This window comes from Parasteatoda tepidariorum, chromosome 1 (assembly GCF_043381705.1).
Source record: "Parasteatoda tepidariorum isolate YZ-2023 chromosome 1, CAS_Ptep_4.0, whole genome shotgun sequence".
NCBI lineage: Eukaryota > Metazoa > Arthropoda > Arachnida > Araneae > Theridiidae > Parasteatoda > Parasteatoda tepidariorum.
The window spans coordinates 18152499-18172200 of record NC_092204.1 but is presented as its reverse complement, the minus strand read 5'-3'; positions in this window follow the sequence as shown (position 1 = coordinate 18172200).

Sequence of the window (19702 nt, the reverse complement as noted above, 5' to 3'; positions counted from 1 at the left end):
TTTAGTTAACATAAACATCAATTAAACTTGATAAGTATAGATTAATTTGTAGTTTCAAATGAAATTCACATAATTTGAATGATATTGCTTTAAATTACGATTAATGAAACAAAGTAAAATTCACCTTATACACGCATGCCATCATGACTTTTGAAATATCACATAATTAACATTAACGATTATGGAGTAAATTTACATGAACATGATTAATCCCTAAATCTTACAGGTTTTTGAATTTTTCTACCTTTACAAGTAATTAAATTTTGGTCATTAATATGTACATTAAGAGAATTTTTGTCAGGGTCTTTCTTTGTATCTGGAGGTTCTTTTTCTACTAACAAATAGGAGGGCTTTAGCCTATCGATTGAAGCATTTACATTTTTTCCTTTAAGGAACATTGAGAAATACTTATCGTATCGTATACTTACCACAATAGAAAAAGGTCCTTCATATGCAGGTTCCAAACCTTTCTTTACTCTATAAACCCTAACAAATACATGTGTACACCATTTAAATTCATTGCAAACAAATACTTTTCGTGATGTAATAACAGGTGAGTTGACTGGTCGAAGTTGGACTATGAGACGCTGTAATCTAGTTACGAAAGTTTAAGGATTCATGTACAGCTCTGGCAGGGTCATCCATCACTCATAAAATATCCAATATTTTTAAACAAACCACCAGGGATGCAAACTGCTTCTCTTTCTGCGAGTGTTTTAAAAAATTGGTAACACATGAAGAAGAAAAAATTTAAGAATAATTACGCCTACTCTTTAGGAGAGTAACCACAAAATAAAAAAAGTTTCATTTCATATGATGCTTTGCATTTTTTTATATGATTTTTGTGGAAAAAAGTACTAAACTAAGAATAACATAAATTTTGTTACTACAAATAAATTTTTACAAACAAGGTTCAAGTTGACATCTCTGGGAATAGTGGATTACTGTAAAAGAATGCGTTTTAATATAAATGTATTAACTCTAAGGAATCAAAATGTTGTTCAATTTAATTCATTCAACAGAGTTAATTGAGAACAATTTCTATATTTTATTTTAATTATGATCCAAACATAGGATCAGTTGCCTGATAAATATATTTAAAAAATCCCAATTATCTCTTCATTGTTTACAATATTTTCGTTAATGGAGAAATGAAGAAAGAGTTTCTTATTCGATGTCTAAATTTTTTTAAACCATTTAAGAACAAAAAAAAAAAAATTTTTTTTTTCAAATATGAACCACTTGTCAAGTGGAGCACCGTATCACTTTCATTTCCAAACCAGTACTTTTTTTTTTCTTAATTCATTCGAGTGAATACTAAGTCTCTCCATTTCTGCAATACGTAGGGTGGATAAAGAAGAAGAGGATAATATATTTCAATTTAAGACGCGATATTTTAACGTCAGACGTTTTTAAACATTCAGCCAAAAACGTGAACTAAAAACCCTTTAGATATACATCTGTATTTTTCCGAACGAAATTAGCGATAAATTTACAAACCTCACCAACGAAATATATACGGTCAAGTTTACTTCCGAATTCAAGTGCCTGAGTGTAATTATGTAGAAACTTGAGTAACTCGAGGAAAACATTTGTATCGGTAAATTAAAAAGAAGGAGAAAAACACATATTCTGATAACTTTCTATATTTATTCCTAGCACAAATCCTTTGTTGCTGTAACTAAAACAACTTAGCTTACATCAAAAGACAAGATCTCTAAAGATATTTTAGTAACCTCTAGAGATGAATAATTTATTTTATTTTATTTTCAAATGCATTTTATTTTGGAAAATTATTCCCTCTAAACATTAATCTTCTTTCATGATGTAAACAGTATGCGTGAAAAATGGATAGTCTTACTGTCTTTTTAAAATTGAATTGCCATCAATCTCTAACACCTACTTTCGCTTGAGTCAGCAGCTTTAATTGTCCCTGTTTGAAAAAGGTTTAGAAACTTACACTTCTATATTTCGCTAAAATTAAAGTAGAAAAAATTGCTTACACGCCGTTTGATATAAAATAATACAATCACCGCAACCGAATTAGGTAAGATCAAATATTTGCATAAATGCGATAAATTTGCTTTCGAGTCTAATTATTGTAGTAAGCATTGCAAGTATAAGAAAACAATCGTACCAGTAAATAAAACGAAAAGTATTTTTCAAGTTTTCTATCTCTTTGTTTCTATCTGTTGTTTATCTGTTCATCTTAAAACTGTAAGAAAGTGAATTTGACCATAATTTTACCAGTAGTAAAAATAAAAATCATACTTTTGAGTGTTCTGTGTCTGAGCATGTATTATCAAAGATCATAAGGAAATAATCGGATGGCTAATAAAGCAATAACGGTCGTGGAACCGGAAAGTGGCAGAAATTCAGATCATTCTTAACCCCTTGGGGACGGGTGATTCAGAAAAGCATTTGTACAAAATCAGAATCAANCTCTTTATTATTCAATAATAACTACCACTAGGATATATTCTCAAATTTTTGATAATTAAAACAAGAATTCTCGTTTAACTCTTCGGATGTGCATGTACTATGAATGAGTTCGTGTGATGAAGCTCTTTTAACAACTTCTTACATGTAGTTGGCATAGTAACGAAATACTCTGAGACCCCTATTTATCTGAATATCTTAAATGTTTTTATACTAACACTTCATCATAATAGTGAAGTGAAAAAAATTCCTTTTGATTGTAATCTAACCAATACTAATCCGATGTATGTTTAAAATCCCACGGATGTGCTCCGGACAGCAAATATATATTTTAAAGTGGTAGTTTATCAATTGTANTAATTGAGTTTAAATTAAATATTATCATGTTTTTAGGGCATGAATCTGAATTGAACAACCTGATAATGCTCACTCTGGTTATTGTTTCCGTTTTTAAAAGCGCTATATGTTGAGCCACCTCATGTGACATTTGCCATGTGACATTTTTAGCTGCAATCATTGGTCGATTTTCTAACGTTGCCATTCGGGGAGTTGTAATGAGGCTTTTTTTTGGTGCCGTGTAAGAGAAATATATATATATAGATTTTGAAATATTATGATTAGGTTAAATTTTTTTTATAAATCGCTTCCTTTCTAGAATCAGTTTTTTTAGTTACTTGAGTGTTAAAGCATTAGTACATTTTTAAGTTTTTAAAAACATTATGATACATTTTGAAATCTTCTGATAAGGTTACATTTTTTTTATTCAATCGGTTCCTTTTTAGAACCAGTTTTTTCTAGTTATGTGAGTGATAAAGGATTAGTTTATTTTTAATTTTCTCTGAAACATTATGATACAATATGAAATATTGTTAAATAGTATGATAAGGTTAAATTTTTTTATTCAATCGGTTACTTTCTTGAACCAGTTGCTTTTTTTTAGTTACGTAAGTGATAAAGAGTTACTTTATGTTAAATGTTTTTTTAAATATTGTGGTACAGATTTACATTTTAGTATTTAGAAAAGGAATCGATGCTTCATGTCATTAGCTATAAATATAAACGAGTTTTTCAAATCAATCTTTTTCGCACTTGATTATTCTGCACTGTATAACGAAGTGTACCCCATGTGTTATAAGTCTTGATTTTCTAGAATTTTATACAGTAGAACACCAATCGATCGTTTCTCAAAAAACGAGGAATGCGGGGCAATATAAAATATTGACTTGAAAAAGTTCGAAAAGCAATAAGTTATTCACACATATATTATTACAATGCAAAAGAACTAATATATTTGTTTTAAACATTTAAAAATTTTCGGTTGATCGCTCTTTCTTCACAACTCAAATAAATTTTCCGACATGTTTAACTTGCTGATTTTTTCCCTGTAAATTGGTACATATACAAAAAGTTAACCATTGTCTCAAAGCTTTTGAATCCTTCCTTAAATGTTGGTACTGGTTGTGGTTTCACTTTGTCATCCTTCATCGGTATTATTATTTTGCTCTTCTTCCGCTTCTGCAATAATTTTTTACATCTGACATCACACCCGAAGCCTCAACATTTATTAATTGATGCATAAACATCAGACCTGATGTTTGAGGCATTTCCCCAAACTATTGAAAACTCCACATCGGGAGTTCACTATTTTTCTTCTCCAATATCGTCAGTGATTGACGGATCATGGGTTAGAGTCCCCTTGCCGTCAAAGTAATCGTGGGAGGTTTTCGTGGTTTTCTTCTCAATAAAACGTAAATGCCGTTTAGTTCCACCAAAAAGTCCTCCACAGAAGGAAATTTCTCTCAATATTTGATCCAGGATTACCTTGTCTTCTGGATTGGGTTGAAAATTTCAGGGCTACGGAGTTGAACATTAGTAGTTGTAAACCCAAAATTGGGTAGGCTGTTCAACGGCGGTTGTAAAATAAAATAATTTTGCTGGGAGCCGCGGTGGATCGTTTCCCTTCCAATGAGGTGAACCGGGTTCGAATCCCAGTGATGGGTAGTAAATACGAATTCTGTACCCGGTTCGTACCGACTACAGAACTGACGTGAAATATCATAAGTGGTAGACGGATCATGGGTTAGAATCCTCTTGCTGTCAGGCTAACCTTGGGAGGTTTTCCTCTCCATTTAATGCAAATTCTTGTCGGTTCTATCAAAAAATCTTTCACGAAGGCAAATTTCTCCCAATGCTTGATCCAGGAGTTCCATTGTCTCCTTGATTTTCAGAGTTAAAAGGCTACGGAGTTGAACATTAGTAGTCGTAAAAATCATGGCTGTCACGGACAACATCAGGCCAGGTTTTTCGGGGAAGCTCAGCTGTGCCGCACCTGTCAGCTTGTTGAGGATTTGAAACATATATTAATCCATTGTACAAATTTTAGACACATTAGAGAGAAATTTTTTCATTCGAAAACCACCTATGAGTTTATTAGGCAGCATTGGTCAAACCCTAAAATAAAAAAGGGAATTGCGGAAATAGTAAGAAAATTGTTTAGTAACAAGGCACCTTCCTGAATCCTGATGGCCTCTTGCTGCCTATTGTTAGGAAAGACATATGTAGAGTTCGCTAGATCAGACCGGCGGATCGGAATACCGAACCTGCGACCTCTCATCCTGATATTCTTTCTGCTGTAAGAAATTAACTGCAACTGACTGCAGGATACTAATGTCGTAATTATTCATCGCACATTTTCTCCAGTATATATATGCATCTGTTAAACCACAAAACCACTACTGCTTTCATCAATTTGTCTCCCGATTTTATATATACTTACGCTATCATCAACATTAAACACTCAATTTCAAATTTCTACTGATCATTAATGCAAATATCACAGATTAAGTTTGTAGTCGTAAGTTGTATACCATGTCTTCATATCTAATCATGGCTATTTTCAATTTTCTTTGCAATTCATGTAAACCTTTGATCTAGTTGTACTTTCTAGTCATGGCAATATTATTATGTAACCATACTATCATATAACTCAAAATGACTATATACACTGTATTATTTTCATGATGGATGGGTTAGAGGACGCTGCGCGGCCTAGGCACCCAATTTATTTTAAATAAAGTAAGTAAGTAAGTACGGATGTCGTGTTATACCTTTTAAAAAGCAAGCAAAAATAGTGAAATATTTGCAAAATTTATTTTGTAGTTATTTACCGCTTTTTTAATTATTATGGCGTGACCGGAGCAGTTGGCATCTCTGCTTGCGTAGTCTTTCCCTATTTTTTTCATTAACGGCTAACCACTAATTTATCTACTAACTTCATTCTATTTTTACCACTTTGAGTCCGTATCTAAGTACCATACCGTAACTAAGTAAAATACCGTAATGCATAATGGTACTGCATGGAAAGAGAAGTCATTTTAACACTTCTGATGCTTATTATGCCGAAATGTCCGAAACTTATATTTACGTTGATAAAAAGTTGATGAAAATGATAAAAAGTTGAAAAAACACTTTTTTTGTATTATATGAAATCTTTAAGTATTTTGGCTAAACTCCACTTTAATTTTTTTTAAATAACAAAAAAAAAATCATCTTTGTGATTTTTTTCACGTTGAAAATTATGATGTTTTACATTAGGTGAAAAAAATTGTGTTGTCTCTAAAAAAAAAAGTTCTCGAATGAAAATCGTAAAAAAAATTTTTTTTCTCCCTAAACTAATTTGAGCAAAACATCTTTAAATGCTCGTATATATTTACTTACAGAATTTTAAAATTTTAACTACGTAGTTCTCCCCTTTTCCATCTTTTTTGATGACTCCAAAATTTAAAAATTTGTTTTATAAGTGAAAAATTATAAACGTTAAAAACATATGAGCCGTCATCTATACTTAGGCCATTTTCTTAGTCAAATTTCAAAAAAGTACCTCTAATCAAAGTTTTGCCTGCAAGAAGTATCATAAAAGTATAAAAGTTTTCTTTTCTTCTTTTTTTTCTTGCAAAAAAGGGGGGAGGGGGAAAAAGAAAATAAATAAAATTATAAAAATTTTGAGATGTTGACTACGAGATTTTCTTTTAAATTCAATTGGAATGAGCCAAAGTGAAGAATTTTTAAGAGGGAGAAAACATCTCAATACATTAACGAATAGCAGAAGAGAAAAGAAAGGTTTGTCACATGACACTTGGTGTTTTTGTTTTTTTTTTCTCCGCAAATGGTGTATGCGAACGTTGAGATCACACACGCAATAACATACACCATAGGGCATGTTTTCAAAGTAAAATTATCTAATAGGCTCTTCCGATTCTAACATACCGAATAAGCAAAACAAAAACAAATCTAACAAAATCTAAACTCACCAATTGGTGGAGTAACGGTAGCTATGATTGGCGGAGTTTCAATTAACTACAAAGATTCATAACATCCTTGCCGAATTTCACCAAAAATATAACGTTTCTCTCCTAGCGCGATAGTTTTTAAAAATTAGAAATTTTAACTTCTAAATTGTAAATACTTACTATACGAAATGCATACCTGCTAGCATATAGGCATTTGGCGCAAAATTTTATATTTAAAGTGGTCTAAAACGAAGTGGATAACATTTCTCTCTTAATTTTGCCTTTAGTGCGTAGCTAATTGTTTTACTTCAATTAGCAATTTATCAAAATGAATTATTATTAGCATTAATATTGGCGTTTTTTACACTTATTCCGCAAAAAATTACTTACATTTTTCTTTTAATTTTACTTTTCATTTCAAAACTTTTCTTTTATTGCCGTTAAGTTTAAATTACTTAGTATTATAAAAAAAACGTTTTCAAAATCATATCTATAAAAACATAAACGCGTGGTTTCAGCTAACCTTGAAAATATTAATCAGGTGATGTAGTCACATTGACCTTTCAGTTAACCTGTTATATTTAATTTTGAAAAAATAATTAAGTATTGCAGAACACGTAATAAACAACTTTTTTGATGAGAGCTATAAGCTAACAAACACCACTGGTGTTATCTTCAAAATATTTGACAAAACTCAATCGTCTATATCTTATTCTGTAATAACGGCTTCCGCTAAGGCAATGAGAAAATTCCATTCCTTAAATGTCTACGAATTTAAAAATCAGATTAAAAATCAAAAATCGGGTTTCGTAAAAAGTTCGCTGTTGTACTCATTCAGATTCAAGTTGTATTTCATATTCTTAGAATCTACCGTTCAATCAGGTATACCCGCAATCACAGGTATACAGCATACACTCCCTATTTTATTAAATTAAGACTCGGATCGTATATGAGATAAATAGACGAGAGCCTTCGGATGAACCGGTTAACGCCCAGCGTCATATATTTAGCACAGTTCTTTTTTTCAAAGACACTCATTGTGGTGGGAAACTTTTTTCAGAATTTTCATTTATTTGGGAGAATTAAAAGATTCCCCGATACCTCAATAATTTAGTTATTTCTGACTAGATCTGGAATTAAAAGGAGCAAGTAATTTTTGATCTACCAAAGACATTTTGAATGCTCTAACAATAGAAAAACCAATTAATTTCGATAATATATTATACCACCTTTTCCATAAAACCACTTCTTGTATCATTTCAATATATAAAGTTGGGACAAAACTTCAAAACAAGAATATCGAAAAACAAGACAAGATACGAGTCCTGCGTGTCCACTGACAAGGACAAGTGTTATGTAGAATGTAGGCGTTACTTTTCATAATGAACTTTTGTCCTTCATGTGAAATTAGTGACGATAAAGCATACCACTATATAAGTATTTTCAAACTTTTAAAGTCTATTGAAACTTCTAATACGATCTTATGGTTCACTATTGAATAAAGGATAAGGAACAGTGTAAGTTCTATGATGTCCACAAACGGATAGATCATAAGAACTAGAATTTAAAATAAATATGTTTAATTCGAATCTATAATTTTTCACCTTTAAGTTAAGAATTGAGTAGTGTTTGGTTGAGGTAGAGGATGTAGGCGTTACTTTCCGTAATAAACGTTAAACCTACATTTTAAATTATTTATTATGAAGTACATCACTATTTAAATAATTTTTACATTTTCAAGCCGGAGAGCCATCGACGCGAAGATCTACCAGCACCTACTTCAAGACATCCACACCCTTCCTGTGGAAAATTCTACAATTTTTTTTTAATGCCAAAAGTCACCGAGGGCAAATTTTTACAGATGAAGAAGTACTTCACATAACCACATATAAAATTTTAGTAACTTTTACAATAGATAACCGTGCAAAGTAAAGTATTATTCAAATAGCTCTATGATTTCCACAAGTGGTAAGAGCAATATTTAGTAAATTGTAATTCTTGGTTGTTCTTAGTTTCTTCAATTCTTGGTTTTGCTTATGTTAAATAAATCGGTTTCAATGATCAATTATAATAAAAATAGAAAAGAAAATAGCTGCTGCTCTTCATTATAAGCATAACAGTCACGCAGCCGTAAGTGGTAAATAAGGTGCGTCGATTATGGGGTTTGGGTTGGTACAGCAGGGACTCTGATGCAACGATTGCTTGTATCTGTATCCAGGGGGGAGGGGTTCCACAGGTGACTAAATATATAAAAAGTGGCAGAAGACTCAGATCATTCTTAATTATGTATTATCTATATTAGTTATCCAATCAGAACTACCACTAGGACTTAATTTCAAATTTTTGTCAATTAAAACAAGAATTCTCGTTTAACCCTTCGGATGTGCATGTACTATGAATGAGTTCATGTGATGAAGCTCTTATAACAACTTCTTACATGTAGTTGGCATAGTAACGAAATACTCTGAGACCCCAATTTATCTGAATAACTTTAATGCTTTTATACTAACACTTCATAACAGTGAAATGAAAAATATTCCTTTTGATTGCAATCTAACCAATACTAATCCGATGTATGTTTAAAATCACACGGATGTTTTTTTTTTGTTTTTCCTTAATGTTTCTGTAGTCTTTTCATTAACAACTAACCACTAATTTATCTACTAACTTCATTCTATTTACACCACTTAGAGTCAGCATCTATCACTTTAGTACTAAGGCAGCCTCATTTGTACATATTTCTAGTTTTCACCGTCAGTCACTTAAAAAAATAATAATAATAAATAGTTGCGAATTTTATTTTATTTTGATAAAATTTATAATATTATAAACACCAATACAAAGTCGCGCACAAAACTTTCAAACAAAAACAGACGCAAATAATAAAGTTAAAGTGATTTCAATTTTCTTTCTTCATTATCTATTATAATTTGTTGCACTTCTCGGTTGCTTTGTTTTACTGGCTTAAGCAAAAACACATTTTGAGCAGTCCATCCTATCAAAATGAAGATTAACTGTATTCAGTATTATCTGGCATAATGCTACAATAATTGTATAATGAAACTGTGCAATAAGTGTGCAGCTGTATTCGGCACTTAATTTACTCTAAAACAGGTTCTACCTTCATAAGAGAATATTTGATACCTATTAAAATTACACCAACTACTATGAAGCCAGTAGTGCTCGTTAATAAAATTATTCATATTTAGTGACAATAACAGTATAGCGATTTTTAATCGTAGTCCGTAACGAATAAGTACCTTCTCTCTTTTAAGTTTTCTTTATAAATCTTAGCCTATTACCCATTGGCAAAATGTGTTTTATTTTGGGTTTGATGGCGTGCGCACTTTATTTGGACGTTATCACACTTTCCAACAATGTTCAAAAGAAATAGTAAACAGTGCGCATGCTTCGTCATTGCATGAGTTGCTATGGCAACCGCTGACGTTTGATTATTTTTTTAGTATTCTTTTTTTTTTCCTTACATTTTCACCAGCAATCATTCTTAATGTACACTCTATAACAAAAAAATCGACGCACCAAGAAGCAATCATCTGATTGTTTTGAAATTTCGTATGCATAAATGTTTTGAACAGATGATGCCGACTGGGGACGTATAGTCTTTAACGACGAATCCCGCTTCCAACTGTGTCCTGACGATCATCGAAGGCGTGTTTGGAGACGTACAGGGCAGAGGGGGGATCCTGCCTTCACTACTGCACGCCACACCGGCCCTCAACAATGCATTATGGTGCGTTGTCACACAGGTGCCATTTCCTTTGACAACCGGACCCCTTTGGTCGTCATTAGAGGTACACTTACTGCACAGCGGTACGTCGACGACATCCTAAGACCTGTTTTGCTACCATTCCTGTTGCAGATCCCTGGGCTGGTTTTTCAGCAGGACAATGCCAGACCACATACGGCACATGTTGCTATGAACTGTCTGAAAGCTTGTCAAACTCTTCCTTGGCCTGCCAGATCACCAGATCTCTCTCCCATCGAGCATGTCTGGGATATGATGGGAAGGCGATTGCATCTGGCACGGAATGTTGATGACCTCGTTCGACAATTGGATCGAATTTGGCAGGAAATACCGCAAGAGACCATCCGGGAGCTTTATCGGTCTATGCCACGCCGTGTGGCAGCTTGTATCCAGGCTAGAGGCGGGTCAACACCTTATTGAACTTGTTACTGTAACTCTGCAATAAATTATTCAATTGTTCTGAAATTTTAACCATTTACTATTCTGTACATTGTCTTCCTATCCACCAATTTTCGTTTCAATCGGACAACTCCTTCTTGGTGTGTCGATTTTTTTTGTTATAGAGTGTATTTACATAATAATTATTAAAACCCATCCGACGGCAAACATCAATTGAGGCAGTTTTTGCAAACCATGATTTGAAATGCTGTGGAGTTTCTCGGAGTCAAACCAGAAGAAAAAAAACTTTTCACCCACGGGTAACCAGTGATCGTAATAATGCAATCACAATTTTTTTCCCTTAATATCAATTTGGTACTTATTACCAAAATTCAGTTAGCATCATTGACTTCAATATTAATTGCAGATTTTTTACGCTGTCTAAAACGAAGTGGATAGCATTTCTCCTTTAATTTTTTCTTTAGTGCATAGCTTATTGTTTTACTTCAACTAGTAATTTACCAAAATTAATTATTATTAGCATTAATATTGGCGTTTTTTTACGTTTATTCAGCAACGAATTAAATATATTTTTCTTTTATCATTTCAAAACTTTTTATTTTATTTTAATTGCCGTCAAGTTTAAACGACTAGTATTATAAAAACACATTTTGAAAGCATATCTATAAAAACATTAACGCGTGGTTTCAGATTACCTTAGGAATAATAATTTGGTGATGTAGTTTGTTTATGCTACTAGGATCACGTTCATCATTCAGATAACCTGGCGTAACAAATAAAATATAATTAAGTATAACAGAAAGCGCAATAAACAACTTTTTTGATTAAAGATAAAGCTAACATTACTGGTGTTATCTTTAAAATATTTGTAAGAAAAAAAAAGCAATCGTCTATCGTTTATTTTAAAACACTGGCTCTAAGCCAATGAGAAAATTCCCTTTTTTAAATTTAAGAAAATTCCATTTTTTGAATTTAAAAAAATCGGGCTTCGTAATTTGTTTATAATTTTACTCATTGAGGCTCATTTTGAATCTCGTATTTTCGGAGCTTACGGTATAGCCGCAAACAGACACGCATAAGTTCTTCACTTTATTGTGTATATTGATTAGTTGTTGTCCAATCCGATAGCTTTTCGATACTAGATTAAGCAAAACACATTTTTAGTAGTTTATTCTATTAAATTAAAGATCTACTGTTATCCATATTATTTGGCATAATGCCGTTGGCAACTCGTGATATTTTATTTAAATTTTTCCACACTTAAGCTGCTTTCTCCTGTACTTATCCATCTGTATAATAAAAATGTGCAGCATTGGTGCCATCATAATCGGCACCAAATTTACTCTAAAATGAGTTGTACCAGTATAAGAGTATATTTGGTATCGATTAAAACTGCACCAATTACCATGATGCCAGTAGTGCTTATTATCAAAACTAAGCATCATTGGTGCTAACTATAGCATGACTAACAGTATTTCGTAATGAATCAGTAATTTTTTTTATTAATTTGCCTTTTAGTTCACAGCTTATTTTTTTTATTTCAATTGGCCCAATCATTGACATCATCATTGACATCAATAACAATTTACCCAATTTTTAATGTACGAATATATACCTTTTTTCGATTAGTTTCTCTTTTTATTACATGGCTTATTTTTTACTTCAAATTATAATTATTACCAAAATTAACTTGCAAAAAAACAATTTTTTCAATAGAGCTATACGTTAATAAACACCACTGGTGTTATCGTTAAAATATTTGACAAAACTCAATCGTCTATGGCTTATTTTGTAGCAATGGCTTCCGCTAAACCAATCAGAAAATTCGATTTCTTAAATCTCTCGGAATTTAAAAATCTGATTAAAATCGAAAATCGGGCTTCGTAAAAAGTTTGCAGTAGTCATTCTGATTCACGTTGTATTTCATATTCTTATAATCTACCGTTTACCCGCAATCAGGTATACAGACACACACACGTACACTTTTTATTTAACTATATGTATAGATTTACCCTTTAATGGTAACCCTTTAATGCTAGTAAAAGTGTATTAAAATATTCTTGCAATTGAAATTGATATAAGAATCGTATTTGATGTAAGGAAAAAAAAACTAATTTAGCTTATAAAAAATTAATCTAAATTTTAATACTTTTTTTTTTGTTTTTTTTTTTTTGGTGNGATTTTTTTTTTTTTGTGGTGGTGATTATGTTTACCACGACCCATTAGGAACTTATTTATAAAATAAATTTTATGAATGATGCAAACTTCAAAAGGCATTATGTATTTCATAACTTTTATACGTTTTCTTAAACTAACAAAAATGGTTGCCAAATTTATTCACACCCACTTCAATAAAGCTGAAGTTATTAACAGATATGAACCTAAATGAAAAGGGGTAAAAAAAGTTTACTATGGACATAAAAAAGTGGTGATAAATATACTTACCTCGGCCTTCCGAAAGGTTAAGACTTGGTTCTTATATCAGATAAATAGGAGACAGCCATCCGATTACTACCGAGAAGCAAGTCAAAATCCAAGTCCTGAGCGTCCACTTGGAAGTTTTTTTTGTAGAAAGTAGGCGTTACTCTCCATAATTAGCTTTCATCTTTCATATGAAATTACCTTCATATGAAATTAGTGATGATAAAGCAAACCACTACATAAATATTTCTAAAATTTTGTAGTTTAATTAAAACTGATACGTCACAGATTTCTTTCTACCCACTTTTCGGTCTTCCGGATAAAAGTTTTGTGATTTCCACAAGTTGGATTGATCGTAAAGAACGAGATTTCTTTTAAATTAAAATAATAATGTTCTCTCTCTCCGTTTTATAATTTTACCCTTCCAATCATGGTTGTGATGTTAAGTAGATTGGTTTCAGTGATCAAATAGAACAGAAAACAATCTGATGACTGTTGCTTGCCCTTCATTTAAAAGCATAACGGTCATGCAACCGGACCGGAAGTGGAACATAAGAAAGAATTGTTCTTGAGATGCATCGATTAAAGGGGTTGGTATAACAGGGACTATAATGCAACCATTGCTTGTATCTATATCCAAGGGGGTGACACAAGTGGCTAAATATGCAAAAAGTGGTAGAAACTGAAATCATTCTTAATTATTTAATTTCTCTTTATTATTCCACCATAACTATCACTTAGATTTCAAATTATTGATAATTAAAACAAAAGCATTCTCGTTTGACCCTCCTGATGATATAATCCGTGATAATTCGAATTACCGCCTTTTTATGCTCAGACTGCATAATATCAAAATACTATTAACTTTATCATACAACTTTACTCAAGGGGATCTCCCCATTCCAAAGATGATTTTCACTTCAAAACTAAAGATTTACTTCTTTAAGGACGTGATTTGTCGTTACAACATACTACAACTTCAAAGATATTTAGGACCTCCTAGAATACGACATAACAGAATCGATGAATCGGTTAGAGGCGCTTCGCGCCAAACGCCGAGATAACCCCAATATCCAGCATTTGACCCTTCGGATGTGCACGCATTATTAATGAGCAGGTGTGATGAAGTTCTCACAATTTCCTGCTTGGAGTTGGCATTCCCCTCTTAGTAATGGAATACTCTGAGATCCCAATTTATCTGAATAATTTAAATGATTTTATGCCGACACTTCATCACAATAGTGGGGAAAAAATTCTTTTTGATTGTAATCTAATCAATATTAATCCGGTGTAAGTTTTTTGTTTTACCTTAAGGTTTGTGTAGTCTTTTCTAATTTTCATTAACAACTAACCACTAATTTCACAACTAACTTCACTCAATTTTCACCACTTGGATTCAGCATCTATCACTTTAATCCGATGTATGTTTAAAATCCCACGGATGTTTTTTGCTTTACTTCAATAAGTAATTTACCAAAATTAATTTTTATTAGCATTAATATTGGTGTTGCGGGTTCGCATAGGTAATATTGGAAAGCGGGAAATAGTTTAGTTGTAATGGAATGGCAACAAAATATAAAATATTATAGAACAAACAATCGATAAGTTAACAAGAAAAACGATGTCTAAAATAGTTATTCTTTCTATGTTTCTTCCTATGTAAAATGTCCTCGTCATGTAAATAAATGTGCTCTTGTCTAAAACAACCTGTATCTTCTTCTTGTGAGTCGTAGTTCAATATTAGTATAAAATTCAAAGTTCGACTTCGCAACATTAAGTGGCGTCCGTGACAGGACAAAAGAAACGAAAGTAAGTGAAACTATCAGAATTTAATTAATATTTCACTTCATAAATGGAAGAATTAAAAAATAAAAGAAAGCCATTGCGCCAAGGATTTACTTTAACTGCCAATAATTTAGAAGCAGAGTTATCGAATACGGAAGTTAAAGTGGATCGCGTAAAGATTTTATTATCACAATTGACGAATAAATTCGAAAGATTAAACGATGTGCAAAATCAGATTTCTGAAAATTTATAAAAACTAGAAAATAATGATGATTATGAAAAAGATTTTGAAGCTAATGAAGAATATATTGACAGATATGTGTACTTAAAAGAAACTGTTAATCTTCGTTTGGCGAACAATGAACCAAGTTCACAAAATAGTGCGGAAATGAAGAGAAAATACAAGCTTCCAATGTTAGAACTACAGAAATTTAATGGAGAAATAAAAAATTGGCTCGGATTTTGGGGACAGTTCCGTAAAATACATGAGGACAACACCATCGATGATGATGATAAATTTCAATATTTGGTTCAAGCAATGGTTCCCGGGTCACCAGCAAAAGAACTGGTAGATAGTTTTCCACCGTCAGGCCAAAATTATCAAAAAGCAATTACTCAACTAAAATCGAGATTCGCAAGAGATGATCTGATGGTCGAAATCTATATTAGAGAATTGTTAAGATTAGTGTTGGCACAGGCTACAAAAAAAGGTCACATGCCATTGGCGACATTGTATGATAAATTGGAAACACAGTTACGAGCTCTGGAATCGCTTGGCGTTAAAAGTGATATTTATGCCGCCATGCTTTACCCATTAGTAGAATCAGCTCTTCCAGAGGATCTTTTGAAGGCGTGGGAGAGATCTCGATCATCCGGAGAAACAAATGCTAGCACAGAAAATCTTACAAAATTATTGAAATTTCTCAGAATTGAAGTTGAAAGTGAGGAACGCCTGCAAATAGCTCGTAGTGGATTCGGTAGCCAAGGAAGTTTTGATGTAGTTCCACCAACTGCCGCTTGTATATATTCTGGTGATTCAAGGAATAACACGAGTGATTTCAAAAAGCTTAAATGTATATGGTGTGACAAGGATTCACATAGCTCAGTGGAATGTTTCAAGTTGCACAATTTAAATTATAACGATAAAAAGACAGTTTTAAAAGAAAAAAGAGCATGTTTCCGTTGTTTGAAAATCGGCCATCCAGCACAACAATGCAAAAGTTCTGTTAAATGTTTAATTTGTAATAGAAGACATTTGACAGTAATGTGTTGGAACATAAAAAATGGTGAAAACCAAGGTCAAACAAAGTCAAGTACTAAAGGAAAAAATGATGAAAATAGCAGTAGTTCTAAAACTCTTGTTAATCAACAAAAGGGTGAAACGTTGATGCAAACACTGATAGTAAAAGTTGAGGGCATAGATAAAACAGATAGACTCGCAAGAGTTTTGATTGATTCCGGTTCCCAAAGGTCCTATATAAAAACAGAGGGGGTAAAAAAGCTAAATTTGCCAATAGTTGGAGAAGAAATTTTAAACCATGCATTGTTTGGCGGAATAGAAACTGGTCAGGAAAAACACAGTGTCTATGATGTCAATATAAAATCCCTAGATGGTCAATTCAAAATTACATGTCCAATGTTAGCCCAGACAAAGATATGCAATTTCGTACCGAGATTAAAGAATCAAAACATTTATCCCATTCTACAGCAAAAATCAATTAACTTATCAGACGTTGGGGACAATCCTTTAGAAATTAAAGTGTTATTAGGTGCGGATGTATTGCCTCAAATTCTCACGGGTAAAATTGAAAAATTGGATGAAAATATTATGGCTATTGAAACTCGGCTTGGGTGGACAATAATGGGTCAACAAAATGGAGAAGAAAAAACAAACACTACTTTAAGCTTATTCTGCCAACCCAGCATTGAAGACCTTTGGAGCTTGGAGACTATTGGAATACGAGATCCAGCCGAAGCTAAAGCAACAAAAATGAAGGTGAAGAAGAAGAGAAAGAGAAAGAAGGCTCAACTTGTACAGCGTGGTAAAGAATCAAATAACAATTTAAAAGAAGGAGACGTGGTGCTTATTGGCGATGATAATGTCAAAAGAATAAATTGGCCTTTAGCAGTTGTCTTAGAGTTATATCCCGGCAAAGATGGCATATCAAGAGCTGCGAAATTGAAAACAATCCATGGAGAGAAAATAAGACCCTTACCAAAGCTGTTTCCCTTGGAAATTTCGCCTGAAGAAACAGATTTTTACAAACCGAAATCAGCAGTCCCTATTTCCGAAGGAATACGGGAGAATATTACTCGTTATGGAAGAAAGATAAAAATACCAAATAAACTGGACTTGTGAACTATAAAACATTTTTACATTAGGACATTAAGAGTTAAAAATATTTTTATAATCAGAAATTGTTGTCTTAAAACAAAACAAAAAAAAATTAATTAAAAGTTTAAAATTTATTTGTTGGTGGGGAGGATGTTGCGGGTTCGCATAGGTAATATTGGAAAGCGGGAAATAGTTTAGTTGTAATGGAATGGCAACAAAATATAAAATATTATAGAACAAACAATCGATAAGTTAACAAGAAAAACGATGTCTAAAATAGTTATTCTTTCTATGTTTCTTCCTATGTAAAATGTCCTCGTCATGTAAATAAATGTGCTCTTGTCTAAAACAACCTGTATCTTCTTCTTGTGAGTCGTAGTTCAATATTAGTATAAAATTCAAAGTTCGACTTCGCAACAATTGGCGTTTTTTGCACTTATTCCGAAACAAATTACTTACATTTTTCATTTAATTTTACTTTTCATTTCAAAACTATTTTTTTAATTGCCGTCAAGTTTAAATTACTTAGTATTATAAAAAAACTTTTCAAAATCATATCTATAAAAGCGTGGTTTNCCAACTGCCGCTTGTATATATTCTGGTGATTCAAGAAATAACACAAGTGATTTCAAAAAGTTTAAATGTATATGGTGTGACAAGGATTCACAGGATTCAGTTAAGGTGTTCAAGGATTCAGTTAACCTGTTATATTTAATTTAAAAGAAAATAATTAAGTATTGCAGAACACGTAATAAACAACTTTTTTGATGAGAGCTATAAGCTAACAAACACCACTGGTGTTATCTTTAAAATATTTGACAAAACTCAATCGTCTATGTCTTATTCTGTAACAATGGCTTCCGCTAAGCCAATCAGAAAATTCCATTTCTTAAATGTCTACGAATTTAAGAATCAGATTAAAAATCAAAAATCGAGCTTCGTAAAAAGTTTGCTGTTGCACACATTGAGATTCACGTTGTATTTCATATTCTTCGAATCTACCGTTCAATCAGGTATACCCGCAAGCACAGGTATACAGCATACACTCCCTATTTTAATAAATTAAGACTTGGAGATCGTATATGAGATAAATAGACGAAAGACATCGGATTAATATCGAGAAACAAGAGAAGATATACGAGTCCTGCGTGTTTTTTTTTAGTACGAGTCCTGCGTGTCCACTGACAAATGTTTTGTAGAATGTGGGAGTTACTTTCCATAATAAACTTTTGCCCTCCATGTGAAATCAGTAATGATAAAGCACGCCATTATATAAGTATTTTTAAAACTTTAAATATTATTAAAACTTTTAATTCAACTGTTTCGTTTTCACAGTAATGTGAATACGGTGAGGCTTGCTATGGTTACAGATGGGAACTATTATTTTAAAAGACGAGTAGAAGTACAATAACCAAATATAACGAGAAAAAATTTTGATTTTGGAAAAGTACAGAACAAATAAAGTACCCATTTTAAGAGGAAACCAAACCATAAGTAAAAATTTTTGTGTATAAAAGGGAGTTTTAATTTTATTAATTTGAAAACTATCAAATCTTTAGAAATTTTGTTTTTACTTACGGAAACAGTAGTAATAAATTAAATTTTTGAACAAATTACATAAACATTATAACGTTCGTTTAAAGAAATGAATAAGTAAAGGAAAATTTGTATGCGTGTTCAGGAAACCCTATGAGATTTATTAAATTATCTTTCGTTTTCATAAACGTTAAAATATTTATTGTAAATAATGTAATTTAATAATAGTCAAGTTTTCAATTTGCGATATAGATAAGCCATAGTGAATGCACTCATAATCAAAAATTGAACACAAAAGTTTAATTTATGTACTTCCAATTACATGGTTAACAAACAATATGGCTAGTCAAACTTAAATAGGTACATAATATTTTTTAAAATAATATAAATTATCATGTATTATGTATATATAATAAAATATATATATAATATAATAATATGTAAAATAATATGTATATACGTAATCATATAGCGTGTTTGTCAATCGTTGCTTTTTGTGTAAGTCTTTAGAATCTTTATAAATTTACTGCATTATGAGAATCACTTTCAAAGTTACAAGCTATGCGATGTAATAATAAAAATTATGTTACCAAAATCTAACAAATAATTTTTTAACATCTTCGATAAGCAGCCTATCCAGCTAGTGAATTACAATATTCATTTTATTTTTGTTATTTTGGACAAATTTGGACGAAGAGCGAATCTCGAATTTTAAAACTCCTTAATCGAATT